This window comes from Scyliorhinus torazame, chromosome 3 (genome assembly GCF_047496885.1).
Source record: "Scyliorhinus torazame isolate Kashiwa2021f chromosome 3, sScyTor2.1, whole genome shotgun sequence".
Classification (NCBI taxonomy): Eukaryota; Metazoa; Chordata; class Chondrichthyes; order Carcharhiniformes; family Scyliorhinidae; genus Scyliorhinus; species Scyliorhinus torazame.
This window is the reverse complement of record NC_092709.1, coordinates 83,648,971-83,671,622: the sequence shown is the minus strand read 5'-3', so window position 1 is coordinate 83,671,622 and position 22,652 is coordinate 83,648,971. Positions and strand designations below refer to the sequence as shown.

The 22,652-nt window shown below is 45.5% G+C and overlaps 1 long non-coding RNA gene across 3 annotated transcripts in view; it reads right to left on the bottom strand.

Moving 5' to 3' along the window:
• The window catches only part of LOC140408552 (uncharacterized), a 135,770-nt gene that overhangs the window by 59,837 nt on the left and 53,281 nt on the right, over window positions 1-22,652 (bottom strand). For all 3 annotated transcript variants that reach the window (XR_011940136.1, XR_011940134.1, XR_011940135.1), the window contains exon 5: window positions 11,115-11,210. This is a non-coding gene — a long non-coding RNA (uncharacterized lncRNA). The remainder of the gene's footprint in view (window positions 1-11,114; window positions 11,211-22,652) is intronic.

Sequence of the window (22,652 nt, the reverse complement as noted above, 5' to 3'; positions counted from 1 at the left end):
ATGGACAGGTAGTTGGACCAACCAACACACACACAACATCACAGCCAATCACCAGTGAGAGCACACGCACTATAAAACAGGGAACATCACAGTTCCCGCTCATTCTACCAGGAGATAGCTCAGAGCACAGAGCTCACAGCGTGCCACTCAGACGTACAGGTCTGAGTGCCTCACCAAGATAGTGATAGGGCTGGGTCCACAGGTTAGCTGGTGAAGCACGAACCTCAGCCAGCAGTTCTTAGTTGTTATTGTTTCAGACAATAAAACAGAGTTGTACCATATACAACCGTGTTGGATCATTTGTGTATCGGAACACCCAACACGACACGACCATTTGTCAATAGTTGCACCACTGCCCGTACCAACCATTCTCATGATCTCTTTTGTGCTTTTTTAAAGTTAGGTTTATCTGTGGAGATTTTAAGTCAACATCTATGATAAGTGCGACAAATATAATTTTTCTCTAAGTATCAAAACATTTTTTATGAATACATATATTTCCTGTAAATACACATGATGGCTAAAAAGACCTTAAATAATCAAATCCATTTTCCCCAAAGGAAAGATTAAGCATTATATGGCATCTAATCAACATTGCTCAGAAATGTGCTTTGCACACAAAAACATTCGTGTGGGTAATAACCTTTGTTTGTGGGCAAAAAATGACAGACACTTTGTGCATGAGATCCCACAAACAGCAAATGACCAGTTGATCTAGTTTCCTTGGTGATGATTGAGGGAGGAATGCGGACGAGGGCCAGGAGAATGCATTGTGTGGAACAGGCACATGGGACGGTAATTTAATTCAAAAGGATTGCAGCTCTGACAGTGAATCATTTCCTCAGACATTGAAATGTCAACCTAGATTATGTTCGCAGATGCTACAGTGAGTATGAATTGTTACTAACAACAACAACTTGCATTTATATAATGCCTATAAAGCATTCCTGCTACGCAGGCGTGTTACCAAACATTATTTGACACACAAGGAGACATTAGGACAGAAGACCAACATGTTAGTCAAAGAGACAGGATTATAAGGATTATCTGAAAAGAAATGTAGAGAGGCATGGAGGTTTAAGAGAGTTCCTGAGCTTAGAGTCAAGCAGCTGAAGTCAGGCTGACCAATGGTGCAGTGATTAAAATTGGCAAGCTCATAATGTGGGAAATGAGAAGTTGTTCATTTTAGAAGGGAGAACAAAAAAGAGTGTTATTTAAATGGAGAAAAACTGCAGAAAGCTGCAACACAAAGGGACTTGGGGGTACTTGTGCATGAAACACAGAAAGCTAGCCCACAGGTGCAGCAGGTAATTAGGAAGGCTTATGGAATGTTGACCCTTATTTCAAGGAGGTTGGAGTATAAGACTAGGGAAGTCTTGCTGCAACTGGTCAAGATACTGGTGAAACCATATTGGTGAACAGTTTTGGTCCCTTTATTTAAGGAAAGATCATAGAGCACAGAATATACGGACAGAAGGAGGCCATTTGGCCAATCGAATCTGCACCGGCCCATAGAAAGATCACCATACCTAAGCCCACACCTCCACCCTATCCCCATAACCCAGTAACCCCATCTAACGTTTTTGGACACTAAGGGCAATTTAGCATGGCCAAACCCCCTAATCTGCACATCGTTGGACTGTGGGAGGAAACCGACCACCCGGAGAAAACCCACGCAGACACGGGGAGGACGTGTGTTATTCCATTGGAGGCGGTTCAGAAAAGGTTCACGAGGATGATTCCCAGAGGTATTGTCTTATGAGCAAAGGCGAAACAGGTTGGGACGCTACAGATTGGCATTTAAAAGAATGAGAGGTGATCTCATTGAAACATATGGGATTCTTAAGGGGCTGGACAGGGTAAATGCTAAGAGGATTAGCATTTCACTCCAAAGAACCACAGAAAAATTGCTGTGCGGAAAGAGGCCATTCAGCCCATCATGTCTGCGCCAGCCAAAAATATGAAGCAAGAAACTAGCCGCTCATTTTTATCCCATTTTCCAGCAACTGGTCCATAGCCTTGCAGATGCCGGAAGGCATCCTCGATCCAGAACTTGTTAGACAGGTCCATGAGCTCCGTTGTGATGGTGCTCTTGGCCTGTTTCGATAGCTCTGCTGGTATCCCATTGATTCCAGGTACCTTCTTGTTCTTTAGGCTCTTGATGGCTTTTTGGAACTCATATCTGGCACTTTCTCCCAGGTTGACGTTGAGCAGTTGAGGTGCGGTTCTGTCATTGAACTCTATCATGGAGTTGGGCCTGGACTGGTTGAGGATCTCCCAAAAGTGATTCACCCACCTTGCCTCCTGCTCCTCATCCATCAATAGTGTCCCACCATCCTTGCCCTTGATTGGTACAGTGGTGTGGCTTCTTGTACAGTCAGTTCCCATACAATCCTGTCTTGGGTCATTCCAATTTGCTGCTCCTTGTGTTTCCCTGCCTTTTAACTCCACCCACCCTTGTCTGTCTCTCCTGCAGCTCTTCTTCATGGCTTTGTCCAGTCTTTTGTACTTTACATAATCTTCTCGTCTTTTTCCAATGTTCTTTTCCTGGTCCCTCTTGTTCTTTGCCAGATTATTTTCATCAGTCAACTTCCAAGTCGGGTCAGTGATACATCATTCTTTGTTGGCTCCTTCCCTCACACGATAGTGACTTTTATACTCCCTTTAATCCATCTTCTAAAGATTTCTCACTGTTCCTCAGTGTTGCCTGACTTCATTAGTACTTTGAATCTTTGAAACTTTGAAAGTTAGAACATCCGCAGTAACTACAGGTCAGTCAGTTTAATGTCTGCGGTGTGTAGGATTTTAGAAACAGTTCTTAGGGGAAAAAATAACCAAAGAAACTTGGAAAAAATTGAATTAATTAAGCATTGTCAGCATGGTTTTGTGCTTGACAAATCGTTTTTTAAATTTAAGGTATTCAATTATTATTTTTCCAATTAAGGGGCAATTTAGCGTGGCCAATCCACCTACCCTGCACATCTTTGGGTTGTGGGGGTGAGACCCACGCAGACACAGGGAGAGCGTGTAAACTCCACATAGATAGTGAATTTGGCGCCATGTGGCAGCAGTGCTAACCATTGCGCCGCAGTGCCGCCCTTGCTTGATGAATCTAATCGAATATTTTGATGACATAGCAGAGAAGGTTGATGAAGGGAAAGCAGCAAATGTTCCCTCAATGGATTTTAAGAAAGCCTTTTACAAAGTCACAAAATTGAAGCTCCTGGAATAAGAGGGTTAATGCCAGCTTGGATTAAAAAAATTGACTTTAACAGAGAAAACAGCCAGTCATTGTAAAAAGGCTGTTTCTTCAGACTGGAGGATGGTGTACAATGGTGTTCCCCAAGGGTCAATGATAGAACCATTGGGTGGAATTTTCCCATCCCGCCTGTGGCAGATTTTGTGGCATGCAGAATGTTGGAAACCTGCTGGCATAAAAACAGTTCACAATTCTCCCGATGGCAGGTTAATCCGCCGCCGACTGACATGGTCGCCATTTGCATTAATTCAAATCTCATGAATGCTCATTAAAAGAGTGCTCATTAAAAGGTGTCCTTGACTAATAAGGGGATTTTTCAATTAATAAGAGGATCAGAGGTTATGGGGTGAAGGCAGGAGAATGGGGAGGAGGAACATATCATCCATGATTGAATGGCGGAGCAGACTAGATGGGCCGAATGGTTTAGTTCTGTTCCTAAATCTTATGGTTTTATGGTCTAAACAGCTGCTCGCTGAAATCTCCTTGTGCTTTTCAATCTTGCCGGCACGAAATTACATTGGCCTCAAACCTGCTCGAAAATGAGTGGCACGCACAAGTTGGACCTGGGTTCATTCGGAACTTCGAGGTGAGTGCCTCACACAGCGCTGCAATGCTTATGTTGTGATGAATGCCACACTGCTGGGGTTGTAGGGTTGGTCTGTTCCTGCTATTTGCTGACGTGGTCCAGAAGGACACCATTATGCTGTGGTACACATACAAGCCTCTACTTTCAGACACTGACCAGTACTGGGTATTAGCTGGGAGTGCAGGACCTTTTGCTCCTATGGGCGACATCAAGGAATCATAGAATTTACTGTACATTCAGCCCATCGAGACTACACCGGCCCTTGGAAAGAGCACCCTACCTAAGTCCACGTCTCCACCCTATCCCCGTAACCCAGTAACTCCACCTAACCTTTTTTGGACACTAAGGGCAATTTATCATGACCAATCCACCTAACCTGTCCCAGGTTCAATTCCGGCTTGGGTCACTGTCTGTGCGGAGTCTGCACGTCCTCCCCGTGTCTGCGTGGGTTTCCTCCGGGTGCTCTGGTTTCCTCCCACAGTCCAAAGATGTGCAGGTTAGGTGAATTGGCCAATGATAAATTGCCCTTAATGTCCAAAATTGCCCTTGGTGTTGGGTGGAGGTGTTGAGTTTGGGTAGGGTGCTCTTTCCAAGAGCCGGTGCAGACTCAAGGGGCCGAATGGCCTCCTTCTGCACTGTAAATTCAATGATAATCTATGATTAATCTAGGACAAAGGTTCGGCACAACATCGTGGGCCGAAGGGCCTGTTCTGTGCTGTATTTTCTATGTTCTATGTTCTATCTTTCGTCTGTGGAAGTAAACCGGAGCACCCGGAGGAAACCCACGCAGACACGGGGAGATAGAGCAAACTCCGCACAGTGACTCAAGCCGGGAATACCTGGGACCCTGGAGCTGTGAAGCAACTGTGCTAACCACTGTGCTACCGTGCTGCCCACAAGCGCACCACTGTGTTGCGGTACTCAGGCAGAATTCAATTTTCACAAACGGGTATTTTGACCCGGGGATGAGATGTGAGGGGAGGGTGAGGATGTCAAATACAAGGGGTGCAATGACGAAGGAGGGGACACGATGGAAAGCAGAGAGGCGAGGAGTGGAGGAGAATGAGGTACAATGGAAGGTGGAGGGTAGACTGAGAGGTGGAGCCTGAAGGGATTACATGAAATGCTGATAAACTAAAGAGTCAGAGGGATAGCACATTTTTGACTGGAAGGAAATTCCTGCAGATTCTAGAATAGGAGGTGGGGATTTGTTAGGGCGGCACATGAGGATTGGGTCGCACAGAGACACAGAAGATGGGGGGTACTTTGGGAGGGGACATTGTAGTCCTTAGTCCTCATGGTAGTGGGGAGCAGTGTCAAAGTCCAAGTGCTTGGTCTGGGGTTTGCAGTCGGAAGTCATGAAAATGACTTATTGTCACAAGTAGGCTTCAATGAAGTTACTGTGAAAAGCCCTTAGTCACCACATTCCAGCACCTGTTCAGGGAGGCTGGTACGGGAATCGAACCCTGCTGCTAGCCTGCCTTGGTCTGCTTTAAAAGCCAGTGATTCAGCCAAGTGTGCTAAACCAGCCCCATAGAGTGGAGACATGGAAAGGAGTCATAGAAGTGCAGCGGACATGCAGCAGGAGGAATCATTGGGAACGTGGTGTACTCCAGCTGCACGGGCTGTGTGCTCCAGAGGAAAAAAATGCATAGCTTGGTGTGCTGGACTCTCTGTCCCTGGGCACAGTCACTGTACCTGGGCTGCAGGTGGAATAGTGTTGGCGACTGGAGGCATCTGCAGTCTGTAGAGTGGAAACACATAACAAAGAGGGGTTCGATTTGTAGCTCTCCTGGGGTAATTCATCTCGGCAGGTGACTGTGCACAGAGCTACTAGGTGGGGTGGATAGTGGTTCACAAGGGACATGGACAGATCATAGGTGATGGCCTTGGGGTGACGGGGTGGAGAGTAGGAATATCCACCACAACTATGGGATACAGTATTACTAGGGGAGGCTGGGGAACAACAGGATGAAGCTCTACCTTCAGATTGTGAGGTTTGAGATATATATCTGGCACAAGGAGAGTGAGAGAGGGAACGTCGAATTCCGTTTGGAAACAGAAGTGAGGAATCACCATCTTGCTGTACCACAGTAATGGCATTGGCTCAAAATGAAAGTAACAGTAAATTTGATCAAGAGGAGTCTGATGCAGGGTGAAAGCTCCCTCTAACATGTTGGGGCTGCAAGAGTGAATAGGAGACAGAAAGGAGGAAAATCACCAAGGCAAGAAAGCTACTGAAATCCAATACCTTTATTAGCGCTGTTAAAGGGATACTCAGTAGCTTCAAAACTCAGTTGTTGAATTTAAGATTAATACTGAGGAATGTACTTTGTGGATGCAGGCAATAATGAAGGCGCAGCTGCATTTCATCAATGTTGGCCAGTCAAGTGTTCACCAGAATTGGAATTAATAATGATCCAAAGGACCAAATTGACCATGAGCAAATGTTTGGCCATTAGTCTGCGACCTCGGAGACTGGAGTACAGAGCTCCTTTAGGTCACTCATCTCAATAACACTCTCATCATCCCACACAGGGCTCCTGTTGTCACATTTCGGGAATGCTATCTTGATCACCTCAATGTGTGCCAGCATCTCATGACAAAGCTGCAGCAGCCACCATGTAGGTAAGGCAGGAAATGCTGTGAAGGCATACATTTACCAGATTCTTTAATCTGACTTTCAGTTTCTGGACACATTAATAATCATTGTCTTCGATCTTTCATTGCAGAGGGAAGGCAAAAGGAGTAAGGACTCCAGGGTTCAATGCTGCCTTTGTCAGAATCCTAATGCAATGGAGCAGGTTAAGGAAGGAGAGGCGTCATCGAGCACAGCTCCAGCAAGTGGCAATGCCTGGGGAAGACGGTCAAGCAGAGCCAGAGTATGAACAGGAGGTTGAGGAGGAGACCCCCATACAACAGAGGGGACTCACCAGACCTAGGGTTCAACCTCGAAGAGTCCTCTATTTACAAATGAGTACTAGACAGTTCCGGCACGCCTGGAATGTGAGCAACATGATAGATGAGATGGTAGATATGTGGAAGTCTCTTTAAGAGAATGAGTATTGATATATTTCCACCACTAATGGATGTGTGAGATCCACAAAGAGAGATGTTTGACTGCATGATGCCCTGATGAGAGTTTAAGGGAGTTGAAGGATGACTTACCCTGTTGAGCGACTGAGATCATTCATCCTCCTGCATTGGGTGGTATTTCAGGCGTGGTTGCCAACCCTGCTGACCTGCTCTGTGATATCATCCCAGGCCAGTGGTGTGAGGTTTCTGTGTTTCCTGGAGCCACCCCTGGGTTCAGGACATACCTGTGCATCTGCACTCCCGCAATCAAGGCCTCCAGTGCCTGGTGGGTGAAGTGGGTGCTGCCTTCTTCTTGAGGTTGCAAGCCTTGTTCTTTTGATTGTCAGACATCTGTAATAGTCTCCTGAAGATCGATGAACTGGAGAGAATGAGATGTGTGTGTTGGACTGGCGTTTAAATATGGCGCCGGGATCTTAGACACTGGGAGCTGATGGTGGGCGGACATATCAGCTCCCAACCCACCATGTGAGTCAGCCCAATACTCACCTGTGCATTATCAATGAGATTTCAAGCGTGGAATTACAAGCAGAGCCAGAGTATGAACAGGAGGTTGAGGAGGAGACCCCCATACAACAGAGGGGACTCACCAGACCTAGGGTTCAACCTCGAAGAGTCTCTCCATTCTGTCCAACGGGGTTGGTGCTGCTGAAACTGCTTGCCACCACACTTAATCTCAGCAATGGAAAATTCTGCCAATTGTTTTTTTTTACATCTTTGTAAGTGACTTAGGTTTTGGAATATAAAGTAACATTCCATAATTTGCCAATGATTCCAAACATAAAGGCTGACAGTGAAGATGATACCAATTGAATGCAACAGGATATAGGTGGCAGATGGACTTTAATACAGAAAAATATATGTGATCTTTGTGAGGGCCATGAAGAATCCAGCACGAGTTTGTAGAATAGAAATAAATAATTTCATGTACAATTACATATATACACAACAGCAGCAGCAGTACTCTCTTGCTGCTCACTCCTCTCTAGCTGGTTCCATACTGGCCAGCTCCATTTATGCAGGGACTCTGCTAATGATTTCTCCGCCCCCCTCATTGGGGAAGCTCATACTCCCTAAGAATTGTGGGATTGCCATTAGTCCCCGTCCAGTGGTAAGCAGGCAGGTTATAACAGTGATGTAGTTTGGCAGAAGGGAGAGGGACAGGTAATATTGACTTAATGGCGCAGTTCTAAAAAACGTCAAGGGTTAGAGGGCCCTGAGCTTCATGTGAACAGATCTTTAAAGGTGGCTGCAGACATTGAGAGAGTAATTCACAATTCACAATGATTTGATTTCATAAATAGAGGTACCGAGTATAAAAGCAGGGAAATTTTTGCTGAACTTTTATAAAGCTCTGGGTAGGGCACAACTAGACTGTTGGGTTCAATTCTGGTCACCACATTTTAGGAAGAATGTGAAGGTGTTTGAGAGAGTGGTGAGGAAATTTACCAGAATAATTTCAGAGATGAGGGATTTTAACTACAGGACTAGGTTGGAGAATCTAGAGTTACTCTCCATGGAGCAAAAGAGATTGAGAGGTGGTTTGATGTACAGGATTATGACATGTTTAGGTAATGTCAACAAAGAAAAGCTGTTCCCATTAGCTAATTGTAAAAGGACTAGAATCATAGAATCATAGAATGTACAGTGCAGAAGGAGGCCATTTGGCCCATTGAGTCTGCACCGTGTTGCTAACTTTTGGTTGGTTCAATTGGCTCTGTTTTATAACCTTTGCTCTTGAGTCGCCAGGTATCTTTATGATACCGCCACGAGGTTCAAGTTCAAGTAATGATCAATAACTCAATACACCAATTAGTAAGATTCAAGTCAAAGCACATTTATTATACACAGTAAATTGCTACTCATGCACAAATTCTACTTATAAGCTACTTCTACAACTAACAGGCCTATACTTAGCTTCGGAGGCCCACCAGGTCAGGGGAACAAATGGCCTTTCGTTCTGAGTCTGCGGGATTCAAAGTTGATACGGATTGGTAGCTAGGAGCGCCTATCTCGTAGCGAGCGTTGACTTAAGACTTACTGGCTCTTGGCGGCAGCTGAACCGGTCACTGTCAAGGGTTGGTTCGCGTTGCTGAGTGACCTGGTCAAGAAGAACGATTTGAACTTGGGGACTTAACTTTCTAGTCCCCAGGGGCTTCCCGCCTTTCGGGGCGGACCCTGTACCTGGCTCCAAGTGATTGGACTTCGTTCCAATCGCTTGGTTCGATTTCTCCAATACTGGAGCGGTTCCCTGATCGATGGGCGGTCTTGAGGTGTCCGTTAACCTCTTTTGTGTTGGCTCCTGCTGGCGCCGGGGAGTCAGGCTTAGCTTTGTTTGTCCCAAATGTTTTGATTGTTCCCGGGGATCGCTCATTAGTATGTAGATGGCTGCTACATTATTATGCAGAAGGCTGCTTGTATCGATGCTGTCTGGGCTTTACAGAGTTTAATACACAGTAACTTGCGCCTGCTAGTTTCTGCCTGTGTTGGCTGAATTTCCCTGCAGCCATTGCTGTTCTCCATTTTACGTCGGGAGTTGGCCAACCCAGGTGGCTACAACCGGCTCTTGGAAAGAGCACCCTACTTAAGCCCACACCTACACCCTATCCCTGTAACCCCAACTAAGCTTTTTGGACATGAAGGGCAATTTAGCATGGCCAATCCACCTAACCTGCACATCTTTGGACTGTGGGAGGAAACCGGAACACCTGTGGGGAAACCCATGCAGACACGGAGAGAACATGCAGACTCCGCACAGACAGGCACCCAAGCCGGGAATTGAACCAGGGACCCTCGATCTGTGAAGCAACAATGCTAACCACTGTGCTACCGTGCCGCCCTAACTAGGCGACCAAGGTTCAACGCTTTGGGCAATAAATTCAGGGGATGTCAGAAAGAACTTCTTTATGCACTAAGTGGTCATGACCTAGATTGATTGTGAACCGGTAAATCCTTCCGATGTGCTTATGGCAAGCGGAGGAGCGGGCGTGGTGGTGGTGAGGGGTGGTGGCGGGAATGAAGTCGATTGGATTTCTCCACAGAGAATCACCATGGACCTGATGGACTGAATAATCTTTTGTGCCATAATGAAACGATGACACTTCAACATTTTTCATCTTAAAATTACAGCATATGCTGTCAGCTATTGTTGCTGCTATTGTGTATCATGCTTATATGGTGCACAAGTGAATTAGTGTCAATGGATTCATGCATCCCAAGGGTATGATTGAAAACCGCATAAAATATGACCCCCCCCATGTCAATCACAGTTCAAGAAAACAACCATTTAGTTTAATTCAAGCCAGTACTGCATCGAGATGACCATAAATAATATTTTATAAATGAAAACAAAAAGAAGAAATCCGTTGCATAAAATCTAATGTTGGCTCATCTGATGGTGCAAAATCTGACTTGATCTTAAAGAAGCAAGTAACAGAAATTAATTCACAGAAATTCATTTTGTCCTCGATACAATGCAGTTGTGTGTTTGTGTGTCAGTTTACACCGTTTTCAACTATCCATTTTGTGGAAATAATACATTTTATGTTCCCATTCATGCTTGTACAAGTGTAGTTATATTTTGATCATTTATCTGAGACCAGGGGCGGGATTCTCCCCTACCCGGCGGGGAGGGGGGTTCCGGAGTAATGGAGTGGCGGGAACTACTCCGGCATCGGGCCGCCCCAAAGGTGCGGAGACTGGGGCCAAGCCCTCACCTTGAGGGGCTAGGCCCGCGCCGGAGTGGCTTCCGCTCCCCCGGCTGGCGGGAAAGGCCTTTGGCGCCACGCCAGCCCGCGCCGAAAGGTCTTCGCCGGGCGGCTGCTGACGTCATCCCGTGCATGCGCAGGGGAGGGGGTCTCTTCTGCCTCCGCCACAGTGAAGACCATGGCGAAGGCAGAAGAAAAAGAGTGCCATCACGGCACAGGCCCGCCTGTGGATCGGTGGGCCCCGATCGCGGGCCAGTCCACCGTGGGGGCACCCCCCGGGGCCAGATCGCCCCGCACACCCCCCCAGGACCCCGGAGCCCGCCCTCGCCGCCTTGTCCCGCTGTTCAAAAGGTGATTTAATCCACGCCGGAGGGAGAGGGTTGACAGCGGCGGGACTTCGGCCTATCGCGGGCCGGAGAATCGCCGGTGGGGGGTCGGAGAATCGCGCCCCACATTTCTAATTTATTACCTTCACCTTCCACTGCAAAAAGTTGGCTCATCATCACCTTCTCAGGAACACTTAAGGATGGGCAATAAATTCTGGCCTTGTCAGCAATGCTCATACCTGTGAATTAATCAAAAATAATAATTAGACACAAAACAGTCAGCATATTTCACCGACTCGCAAAAATAATCCAATTCACAAAAAAGGAACCAAACACATCCATTGGATAAACCGGCATGAAAAGGCTTTTGGGCATTACAAGATGACAGATTTCACTTTCATGCTGATTGGCTTCTCTCACCCTTCACCATCTTCGGGACTCCTGGGACAGTGGAATGAGGATTCCTGGCCTGCACCACCCCAGCTGTCCCTTTTAATGATTTCTTCAACATCTCACACTGAACGACAATCTTCTTTTCATTCCTTCTCAAACTAGGCCTTGTGTTTGCTTCCCATAGCTTTATGCTATTGACATTGTTTCCTTCCCTGATGACCCTGCAGTCCCGACGCTTCACATGCCTGATCTCTTTGTGTCCTGCAAATGTATGACTTTCAGGATGTAACCAATGGGTGCCTTTGATTATTGTTCACTGCCCTTCAGTGATGCTTTTGATACTTTTGGCAATACATTTCAAAGGGCAGGAGATGGGGAGGCAAAGGGGCTAAAAGACCTAAAATAATACAGCTGGCAGGAAGGGAGAATTGAAAATACTGTCGTTAACAGAATTCAGAAAGTTGAAAATTTGAAAAAAACTTAAGTCAAAAGTAATGACTGGAGAAATAGTGAGAACTATGGAGCCTTAATAGAATCATAGAGTGGAGATTTACTGTTCACCACCAGCATATATGAAGGGCGCTGTGTGGGGGGGAGCATGTAAAGTAAAACAGGTGACAAGCTCACTGACTTCTTGACCTCCCCAGAGTTGTTATTGTGGGTGGGTAAGGTGTCAGCCAGCCCGCCACCAGCCTCACCCTCATTAGACTCATTCAAACTTTTAAGTTGCCAATGAGAGGTCAATTAAGGACCTCTTTTTGCTGTGCCAGAAGGGGTAGGCAGAAGTAAAGTGGCCAGCCTGCTACTTTCCCAACTAGGGATAAGAAAGCAGGAAGGAGGGACCTCCATTCAGGGGGTTTCCTATGCGCATCTTTAGCACCCCCCCCGCCCCAACAAGATTATGCTCCCACCAATCTTGTATTCACCCCCCACCCCCACCCCACCCCCCCCACCGAGTCACTCAAACTACTTACCCTCCCCTCTCTAATGTCCCCAATCTCTCCCCAAACAAAAGCCCTCAACATGCCCGGAATTCTTTGGCTGTTGCGATTCACTCTCCCCGCGTGCAGCGCACTCTTGCCCATGGATTTCCCGGTGGCATGGGGCGGCTTCAATGGGACACCCCATTGACATGCCATTGGAAGATAGAATCCCGCCACCCTCGAACGGCACGCGCCGAGAAACTCTTGGCTGGAGGACTGGAGTATCCTGCCCGTACTTTAAAGTCTGGTATGCATGATCTTTTTCTTGGGATTCCTCCACTACTCCATTCTGGCGCTGCTGGGACTACTCAGTTTCCAGACAATCAGATTGGGCAGTAGCTCTCAGGGTGGAACTTCCTGCCTTGAGGGGCATAAGTCTCATTCTGACCTTGTTAAGGCCACCCCCATTGCATTATTGCAGTGCGGCAGCCCTTTTTACAGTTGGCAAGTTGCTGTCAGACTTTGTTTTACAGGCAAACCCTGTAAAATGCACCCCTTAATGTAACAAAGTAAGAAATTAAAGCCTGAACGAACTGTAGAAGTAGTACTGTAGACGATGAGGATCAGGTTGGCCATGCATTTCTCACAGAGAAAAGGCTAACTGGCAATTAGCCACACTTGAACTAACATTTACACAGTTCTCGAAATGGACAGAGAGCTCTCGGAGTTCATGTCCATAGATCTCTGAAGGTTGCCACTCAAGTGGATAGAGCCATGAAGAAGGCCTATAGTGTGTTAGCGTTTATTAACAGGAGGCTTGAGTTTAAGAGCCGTGGGGTTATGCTGCAACTGTACAGGACCCTGGTGAGACCACATTTGGAGTATTGTGTGCAGTTCTGGTCACCTCATTATAGGAAGGATGTGGAAGCATTGGAAAGGTGCAAAGGAAAGTTACCAGGATGCTGCCTGGATTGGAGGGTAGGTCTTATGAGGAAAGGTTGAGGGAGCTAGGGCTTTTCTCATTGGAGCGAAGGAGGATGAGAGGCAACTTAATAGAGGTTTATAAGATGATGAGGGGGATACTTAGAGTGGACGTTCAGAGACTATTTCCTCGGGTGGATGTAGCTGTTACAAGTGGGCATAGCTATAAGGTTCGGGGTGGGAGATATAGGAGGGATGTCCGAGGTAAGTTCTTTACTCAGAGAGTGGTTAGGGTGTGGAATGGACTGCCTGCTGTGATAGTGGAGTCGGACACTTTAGGAGCTTTCAAGCGGTTATTGGATAGGCAAATGGAGCACACCAGAATGATAGGGAGTGGCATAGCTTGATCTTGGTTTAGCTTGGCACAACATCGAGGGCCGAAGGGCCTGTTCTGTGCTGTACTGTTCTATGTTCTATGTTCTATGACACTCAATCGTCACACACAAAAGAACAATGACACTTGCATTTATATATTGCTTTTAAGGTCCCAAGGTGCGTCACAGAAATATAATCAAAGGAAAGGTTTGGTATTTAGCAAATCAAGGAGCCATTAGAACAATTGGACAAAAGTTTGATCAAAGAGATAGTTAGTCATAAAGGAGGAGAGAGGCAGAGGGGAGGAAATTCTAGTGCCCGGGGCCTGGAGAACTGAGGACTCAGCCACCAATATTAAGGAGAAGAAAGTGTGGGATACACAAAGGGCTAGAATTGGAAGAGCACAGAGATATCAGAGGTTTGTAGGGCCGGAGAAGTTTATGGAGATAGAGAAAGGGAAAAGTTATGGAGGGACTTGACCACAAGGATGAGAGTTTTGAAATTGAGGCATTTGAATACAATTAAATATGCCAACCAGTGACCTGATGTGCAGATGTACGACCAACTTCTGTGGAGAAGTGCGAGAAGCAAACATGTTGCATGCCTGTCCCACTTCCTTCAAGTATTGTCAGGTCTAACCATTGACTCTTAAAGGAACTGTGAGAGGCCGTTCCCAAAACTGTACATATGTTTCTTGCATTGTTTAAAATTATTTTTGTGAGGCTCAGAAGAGCGAAAATGCTTCTTGCAGACTTAAAGAAACATTCTGGCCAGTGCATTCACAATTCCAACTCTAGCATCTGCACGCACCCCAGCAGCCCTCAACAGCTGGCCACATTAATGCAGGGCCGGTCAATCTTTCCTCCTTTCCAGATAAGCAAGCTGCCCTGGAGTTCCTGTTTACAACTGCAGCTGCCTGACAAAGTGTGAATAAAACTTGAAAGTGATTCAACCTTCTAACCGTCACATTGGAAGGTTCTGTGGGTATCGCAGCTACCACACCCTTTCTATGTTCCTTATCTGGCACCAATCCAAAAGTGATTTTAACAGTGCATTCGTTTAGCTTCTACCAATGCTGCTTACAATAATTGTTGCTCAACCAACACTTACAAAAAACATTGTCAGATTATTCATTCATCTTGTGGTTCTGTTCTATGTAGATTACCTGCTGTGTTTGCTTACATAACAATAGTGATTGCGCTTAAAAGGAAACAAGGTATTTGAGGATTGGACCTTCATGGAAATTGTCCACCATCACTTCAGCAGAAACCTATGGAAACCTTGGAGAAATTATGTATATGCTGTTCGGCCAGGGCTTCTGCAGACCTTTCACCAAAGTTATTGCAGATAACCTGGAGATTGACCCTTACATAAATGCTCGAAGAAAATCATCAGCCTGTCTTGCAGCGTTTCTGATTTCTGTTTCCACTGAAGTGTTAACCTGGAGAGATGTACAGCAGACTACCGACTCACTGTCACACTTCTTCCATCGGACAGGAGAAACAAAAGTCTGAGAACATGCACAAACAGATTCAAAAACAGCTTCTTCCCTGCTGTTACCAGACTCCTGAATGACCCTCTTATGGGCTGATTTGATCTCTTCACACCTCCTCTTTACTGAGTAGTGCTGCACTCCTTTATGCTTCACTTCACCCGATCCTGTGTCTACGCATTTACATTGTGTATTTTATGTTTGCCCGATGAATTTTCTTTTCATGTACAGAATGGTCTGTCTGAACTGTACGCAGAGCAATACTTTTCACTGTACCTTGTGTCATGGGAGTGTTCCTTTAAAAAATGTTTTGTCTTATTACATGACTTCAGTGATGTCATTGTGTGGGTGGAGCTGGGCTGTGGCTCTGAGTTTTACTTTTGCTTTGGTTTGGGGTTTGTTTGTGGCTCTTGAGTTTTTTGCTCTCGTTTTCACATTTGGCTGCTGGATTCAGACAGAGAAGTCCTGTCCTGTTATTCTGTCCTCACTTTAAAAGCTGTTTCCAGATTACTTGATAACTTGAAAAGAAATAACTGCTTTCTGGAAGAAATTCAAACCTGCTGTTTTGAAAAGGGAAACAAGAGTGTATACCAGGTCTTGAGTGCTGTGTGATGGGCCACACCTTTGAAAAGGGGTTTCTGGTTTATGGGATCTTGGTATTAATTTGGAACAGTTAAAGGGGGAAATTTATTCGGGGTGATACATAGATCACTGTAGCTGTCTGGGTTATTTATGTTTGTAGTTGATAAAAATGCTTACTGTGTGCGTTTATAAAAACGTTAACTGAATTCGTAGAATAAAGCTTGTTTTTGATTAAAAGTGCTTAAGGCCTCTGCTGAATAACCCCTGAAAGGCAGGCCCTTGTGTTCATCGTAACCAAAATCTCTAATCAGTTGTAGGTCAGGTGAGCTCCATGATATACTTTAGAGTTTTCTAAACCCTGGTCCATAACACTCGGTACAGGCGACAATAAACAAATCCAATCCAATCTAATCACGCAAAGTCAAGATCTACACCAATGTTGAGTAAAACTCTGGGCTACAGAGGTGCTTATGTTTGCTGGCAGCAGCTAACAGCAGGATAAATGACTTTAGAATGAATCAAAAAGCAAAGGAAAATATATTAACTGTATATCAGCAGTATTTAATGATTGGAAAATTGATTTCATTTGGAAGGTGAGTTGACCAGTGATAACAATGCTGTAAGATTCAGAATTCTCGTTGCCCTCAAATTCTCGCTCCTGTGTGTCGCTGGAGGGCATTTCACTGTAGGTCAAAGAAAATGAGAATGTACCTTTTGAAATATATTTTTTCAATGGGCTTTGAAAAGTACATTGCTCCCAATTAATGCAAATAACTAAGAGCAAGTTTCTCCCTGTTCAGGAAAGATTTGAAATTTCAGATATTGATGCAGCAACGGGTTGGATAGCCTAGTTATTATGAAACTGTGAGTGCAAAATTCATTAATATCTAATGACACTACTGGTGGAATCTTGTTGTCGTTTCCATAGTTTCCCCTGCTAGTTGGAAAGCCAGAGAGAATCTCATGATGCTTTTTTCCAGGAAGATCCGCCAAACCACATACTAATCAAGCAGTGAATATGCCACCAGCGGACCTTAAATTGGAATCAAGACCTTGGTGACAGAAGCCTAGCATACCCTGCTGGTCAGTTAGTGGCCTGCAGCTCTTCTGCTCAGCAGTGCCACCAAGGAGACCGTGGCTTCTGCTGGAATGACACTCGCTTGATTCTCCCAATTCAAATTGGGGAAATTTAGTGAACATCCAGTGTTATTAGGAGGGGAATTCCAAGATTTTGACCCAGAGATTATCTCCACCACTCTGAAACCTGATTCTCTCCATTATACTACATCCTCCCACATGTCTCTGGCTTTATATGGACAACCATTGTGGCAGTTTCACAAGTCTACTCGACTAGGTGCTCTGCTCCTTTGGGGGAGACTAGGGATTTGAGTCCATTGTGTCTGCACCGACCCTCTGAAAGAACACTGTATCTAGCCCACTCCCCCACCTATCCCTGTAACACTGTAACCCCATCTAACCTGCACCTAACCTGCACAGCATTGGTCACAAAGGGAACATTTTAGCACGGCCAATCCACCTAACCTGAACATCATTTGGCTGTGTGAGGAAACAGGAGCACCCGGAGGAAACCCACGCAGGCACTCACCGGAATTGAACCCAGGTCCCAGCACTGTGAGGCAACTGTGCTAACCGCTGTACCGCCGTGCCACCCATACATTTTTATCTTATCTCTCAGACTCTGCTGAGCAGGAGGAAAATTTGCGGATGACTCAGGTTCACCAGCCCAGTAGTCATCTGGATCTTTCTGAGATTTTCATCCTGTTCTCCATCAAGATCATGGGAACACCTTGGAGTGAACCTCTTTGAACACAGAGGTATGATGTTTTTGATCATAGTAGATAACTACTCAAGATGGCTGGAAGTTAAACTGCAGAGTCACACTTATGAAGCAGTGATTACATCACTGAAGGCGATATTTGCAACACATGGAAATCTTGTCATCTATGACCATGAACCACAGTTCACCAATTAATACTTTAAAGAGTTAGCAGTATCATCTGGATTTGTCCATGCTTCCATCTCACAAGCCAATGATGAGTGCATACAATGAAATCACCGCTGAAGAAGGATTGACGAATGCAGCATCTCTGCTCTGGTACATGACTGCTTCAGCTGTGTAGAAGGCTGCTTCTGTGTGGCAATGAGTTCAAATATGTTCCATCTCACTGTACCATTTTCAGTTTGAATGAGGTAGGATCGTGCATGTGGTGTCTGTCGAACCATTTGTCCAGAATGATTTTAGTCTCGGATTCAAACTGTGTGCTTTGTGACATTTGCCACAGTTTCATATCTGGCTGGCATGATACTCACCCTCTTACTCTCTCACTTTTTCCAAGTCATCAGCTTTTATTCACAGCGTCAGTGAGTGAGAGAAAGTAGGATTTTAAATATTCAGTGGTCTTGGAGCTAAACTGTTTGGAGTGGAGTTGAACAATAGCCCAGAAGTACAAATTGGATGTCATTGTTCTTCTTCTGCAATGATTTCACTGTACACACTCCTCTTCCCGATTCATCACTGGCTTGGTAAGCTGGTAGCATGGTTAAATCCATAAGATAATGTTAACTCTTTAATGTATTCATTGTCAAACTGTGCTCCACTGTCTGAGATTACATGGTCTGGGATTCCATGGGCTGGATTCTTCCGCCCCACCCGCCGCAAGAATGCCACGGGCGAGCCGCGGACAATGGTAAAGTCCATTGACCTCGGGTGGGATTATCCGGTTGCCAGGTGGATGCAGCCGTAGAATCCTGCCCCATATGTTTCATATATCTTATTCAGGCTTCAGAAGTGTGACCGCAGTTGTTTGACTTCCATCCATCTTGAGTGGCAATCTACTTTAATGAAAAACCTCTGTGTACAAAGAGGCTCAACCCAAGATGCTCCCATGGGCTTGATGGAGAGGAAGATGAGAATCTCCTGATGGTGAATAGCGCAAGTAATACAGTTTAATGTAATGTCTCCAAATGATTCTAAGAAACCTGCCCACTAAACAGAATCAGCTGGATTCTCCATCGGCGGGATCCTCTGGTCCGCTGGCAGCTCACCCACGCCGCGGGTTTCCCGAAGGCATGGGGTGGCAACAATGGGAAAGCCCATTGGCAGGCTGTGGGAATGGAGAATCCCACTGTTGGAGGGTGCACACCACACTGGAAAATGCGGCTGGCGATCCAGAGAATCCCGTCCAATATCTTTCCCTGGGTCGACATTTTCAGATGCCCAAATGTCTTTGGTGCAATCATTGCAGAATGTGGACTCGCACCATTCTCAGGATGGTCACTCTATCATCATTGATGAGTAAATCATTAACTACACTGAGCTGTCCTCTTTGCTCATAGTACTCTTTGAGAATGGGATTGTGTGACATGTATGCTGGCCATACTTTAATGCAGTACTCTCTGACCACAGCACCCGCTTCGTCAGATTTCTGCCTATCTGATTTCATTTAATCATTGAGTTGTTGCTGGTAGAGTTGTGGTTATTGTTGATTCTACCTCTTCCACAAGGACTACATCATCTTGTTCAGGTCTTGCCTGAGATACGGGGAAAAGCAACTGCCACATTCTGCTTTTCTCAGAACATATTCTGCCTTTGCATCAAACCTCATCATTCTCAATTTGAATCGTTGTACTCATGGAGACATTTTTGTTAAATCCTTAGATTTTAATAATGTCACGAATGATTTGTAGTCTTTCTCTGTCTTGAAGTAGAGACCAGGAATATAATCTCTGAATGTTTTGCTAACCCATGAAGCAGATAATGTTTCTTTCCTTCTCATCGTATATCTCTGTCAATGAACAGGATGAGCAGTAAACTAGTCTACACTTTCTATCCCTCTGTATCTGAAAAAGTACAACTCGCAATCCTGTAGAAGCCGCTTCTGCAGTAATGATAGTGGGTACCTCTGGTTCCATAATGAGCTAAAATATCAGGTGATAAAAGCATCTCTATGATTTTCGCACAAGACCTCAGCTGTGCTTCCCCCAGCACCATGTACTATCCTGACATCATTGCTCATTGACAACAGCGAGATTGGGCAAAACTTTCCTATTTGGTTTACCGTAACCAGGGATCTGTGGAGCTCAGTCATGTTGCAAGGAGCTGGAAACTCCTTGATTACTCTGCTCTCCTGTGGATCTACTCTGACACAAATGCATTCACCAAGGAAATCGACAGTCAGCTGTTGGAATTTGCATTTGTTGTTCAGTGTAACTCCTGCATCCTGTAGGTACTGTAGCATAGCTCATACTCCAGTGTCATGTTCTGCATGGATCCATGGATCAGAACTTCATCCATGTGACATACACCTCCATCCAGTCCTTTAAAGGTATTTGATGTTGTCCTCGAGAAGATTTCTGGCGCTGATGTGGTGACGATAGATATCTGCTGAAACTAAAGCTCCCAAACAAAGTAATGAAGGTTGTCAGCAAATCAAACTCTTTACTGAGGGTTGGTTGCCAAAAACCATTATTTGCATCTAGCTTTGTGGAGATTGAACTCTTTCCCAATTTCACTAAGCTCTCGATCAAAGATGACATGGGATGAACTTTAAATTTGTTCAGCTGGATAAGATCTGTGCAGATTTTGATCAATCCATTGCTTTAGACACTGGGACCATCCCTGGGCACCAGCCTGTTTGTTCTGTCACAGGTGGAATAACCCTTTGTATCAACATAGAATCTATTTTCTTCTTTGCCTTTGGTGAGAGTGGATGAGAAGCTTTTCTGGGTGTAAATCATAGAATCATACAATCATAGAATTTACAGTGCAGTAGGAGTCCATTTGGCCCATCATGTCTGCACCGGCCCTTGGAAAGAGCACCCGACCCATGCCCACACCTCCACTCTATCCCCGTAACCCAGTAACCACTCCTAACCTTTTTGGACATTAAGGGCAATTTTAGCATGGCCCAATCCATGGCCAATCCACCTAACCTGCACATCTTTGGACTGTGGGAGGAAACTGGAGCACCCGGAGAAACCCACGCACACACGGGGAGAACGTGCAGACTCCGCACAGCTAGTGACCCAGGCCGGGAATCGAACCTGGGACCCTGGAGCTGTGTAGCAACTGTGCTAACCATGTGCTACTGTGTCACCTTGGCTTTGTTTGAGGATGTAGAGTGATTTGATAAGCTGTCTTCAGCTTTCCTTGTCCTGTGAACAGATGTGGAAATGCAGCTCTGGAGTTTTTAGGCTGCTCTTCCCAGCATTCCAGTTCCTTTACTCTGAAATTCAGGTTTAAGTCAGTACACCCTTTCCTGCTTAAGAATTAACAGCTCTGGATCATAAGTAAGGTTACAGTGATGTCTCTCTCTCTTGTTTGAGGGGTTGCATTTAAATGCCCTATAGCCTGGAGTTCTATACCTCCTGGCCGGTGTAGTTTTTTTGCATGGTGGCTGAAATCGGTTTTCCGTTTTGGATACGGGCAGAGTATTTGTTCCTCAGAGGAGTGCAGTCAGAGCCAGGTTTGTGGCACCATGAGTGGCTTAGCTTTACATGAGGGAAGGAAGAAAAAAGGAAGAGCAATAGTGATAAGGGATTCATTAATTAGGGAAACAGACAGGCGTTTCTGCACCCATAGACATTATTCCAGGATATGTTGCCTCCCTTATGCTAAGGTTAAGGATGTTACAGAGCAGCTGCAGGACATTTTTATGAGGCGAGAGAATAGCCAGAGATCATGGTCCACGGAGGTGATACGGTGGCGCAGTGGTTAGCACTACTGCCTCACAGCGCTGAAGACCTGTGTTCGAATCCCGGCCCTGGGTCACTCGCCATGTGGAGTCTGCACATTCTTCCCGTGTCTGTGTGCGTCTCATCCCCACAACCCAAAGATGTGCAGGGTAGGTGGATTGGCCTTGCTATATTGCCCCTTAATTGGAAGAAAAGAATTGGGTACTCTAAATTTATAAAGAAAAAAAGAGATCATGGTCCACATTGGTACCAATGACTTAGTAAGGAAGGGGCATGTGGTCCTGCAGCCAGAATTTAGGGAGCTAAGTGCAAAATTAGCTAGCAGGGCCTCAAAAGTAGTTGCCACCAGATTACTCCCAGAGCCACATGCAAGTGAGTACAGAAATAAGAGGATAAGGCAGGTGAATGGGTGACTGGAAAGATGGCGCAGGATGGAGGGTTTTAGATTCCCGGGTCACTCGGAATGGCTCTGGGGGAAATTGCGCCTGTAAAGGCCAGCCGGACTGCATCTGAACAGAACCGGGTCTGATAGGAAGAAAAGGAGGGGGAGTGGTGTTATTGGTTAAAGAGAACTTTACAGTGTTAGAAAAAGCGGGTGTCCCAAAGGTTTCAGGGACGGAATCAGTTTGGTTACAGCTGAGGAACAAAAAGGGTTCAATTACATTTCTCAGTGTAGTCTATAGCCACCAATTGGTGAGAAGGATGTATTGTCGAGGAACTAATTTGGAGGGAAATGACAAAGAGGTGCAAACATTATGGAGTAGTAGTAATGGCAGACTTTAATTACCTGAGTATAGACTGTTATATTGTTACTGTAAAGGGCAGAGAAGGGCAAGAGTTCCTTGGTTGTGTTCAGGAAGATTTTCTACAGCAGTATGTGTCCAGTCCAACAAGTAAGGAGGCATTTCTGGGCCTGGTTTTTGGAAAGGAGGTGGGCCAAGTAGATCACGTGTCAGTGGGGAAACATTTAGGAGACAGTGATCATTGTATCATAAGGTTTAGGATGACACCAGAAAAGGACAAAAGGCAATCCAGAATACAAATCATTAACTGGTGGAGAACCAACTTCAATGAGGCAAGAACAGAGCTGGGCCAGGTAGGCTGGAACCAAAGGGTGGTGTAAAAACTGTAGCTGAATAATAGTTCGGGCACAGTCAAGGTGTATTTCCTCAAAAAGGAAAGGTAGGGAAAACCAATCCAATACTCCCTGGATTAAAAAGAGATATAAAAATTAAGATAACAAAGAAAGAGTGTGCTTATGACAGGTATCAGGTAGAAAA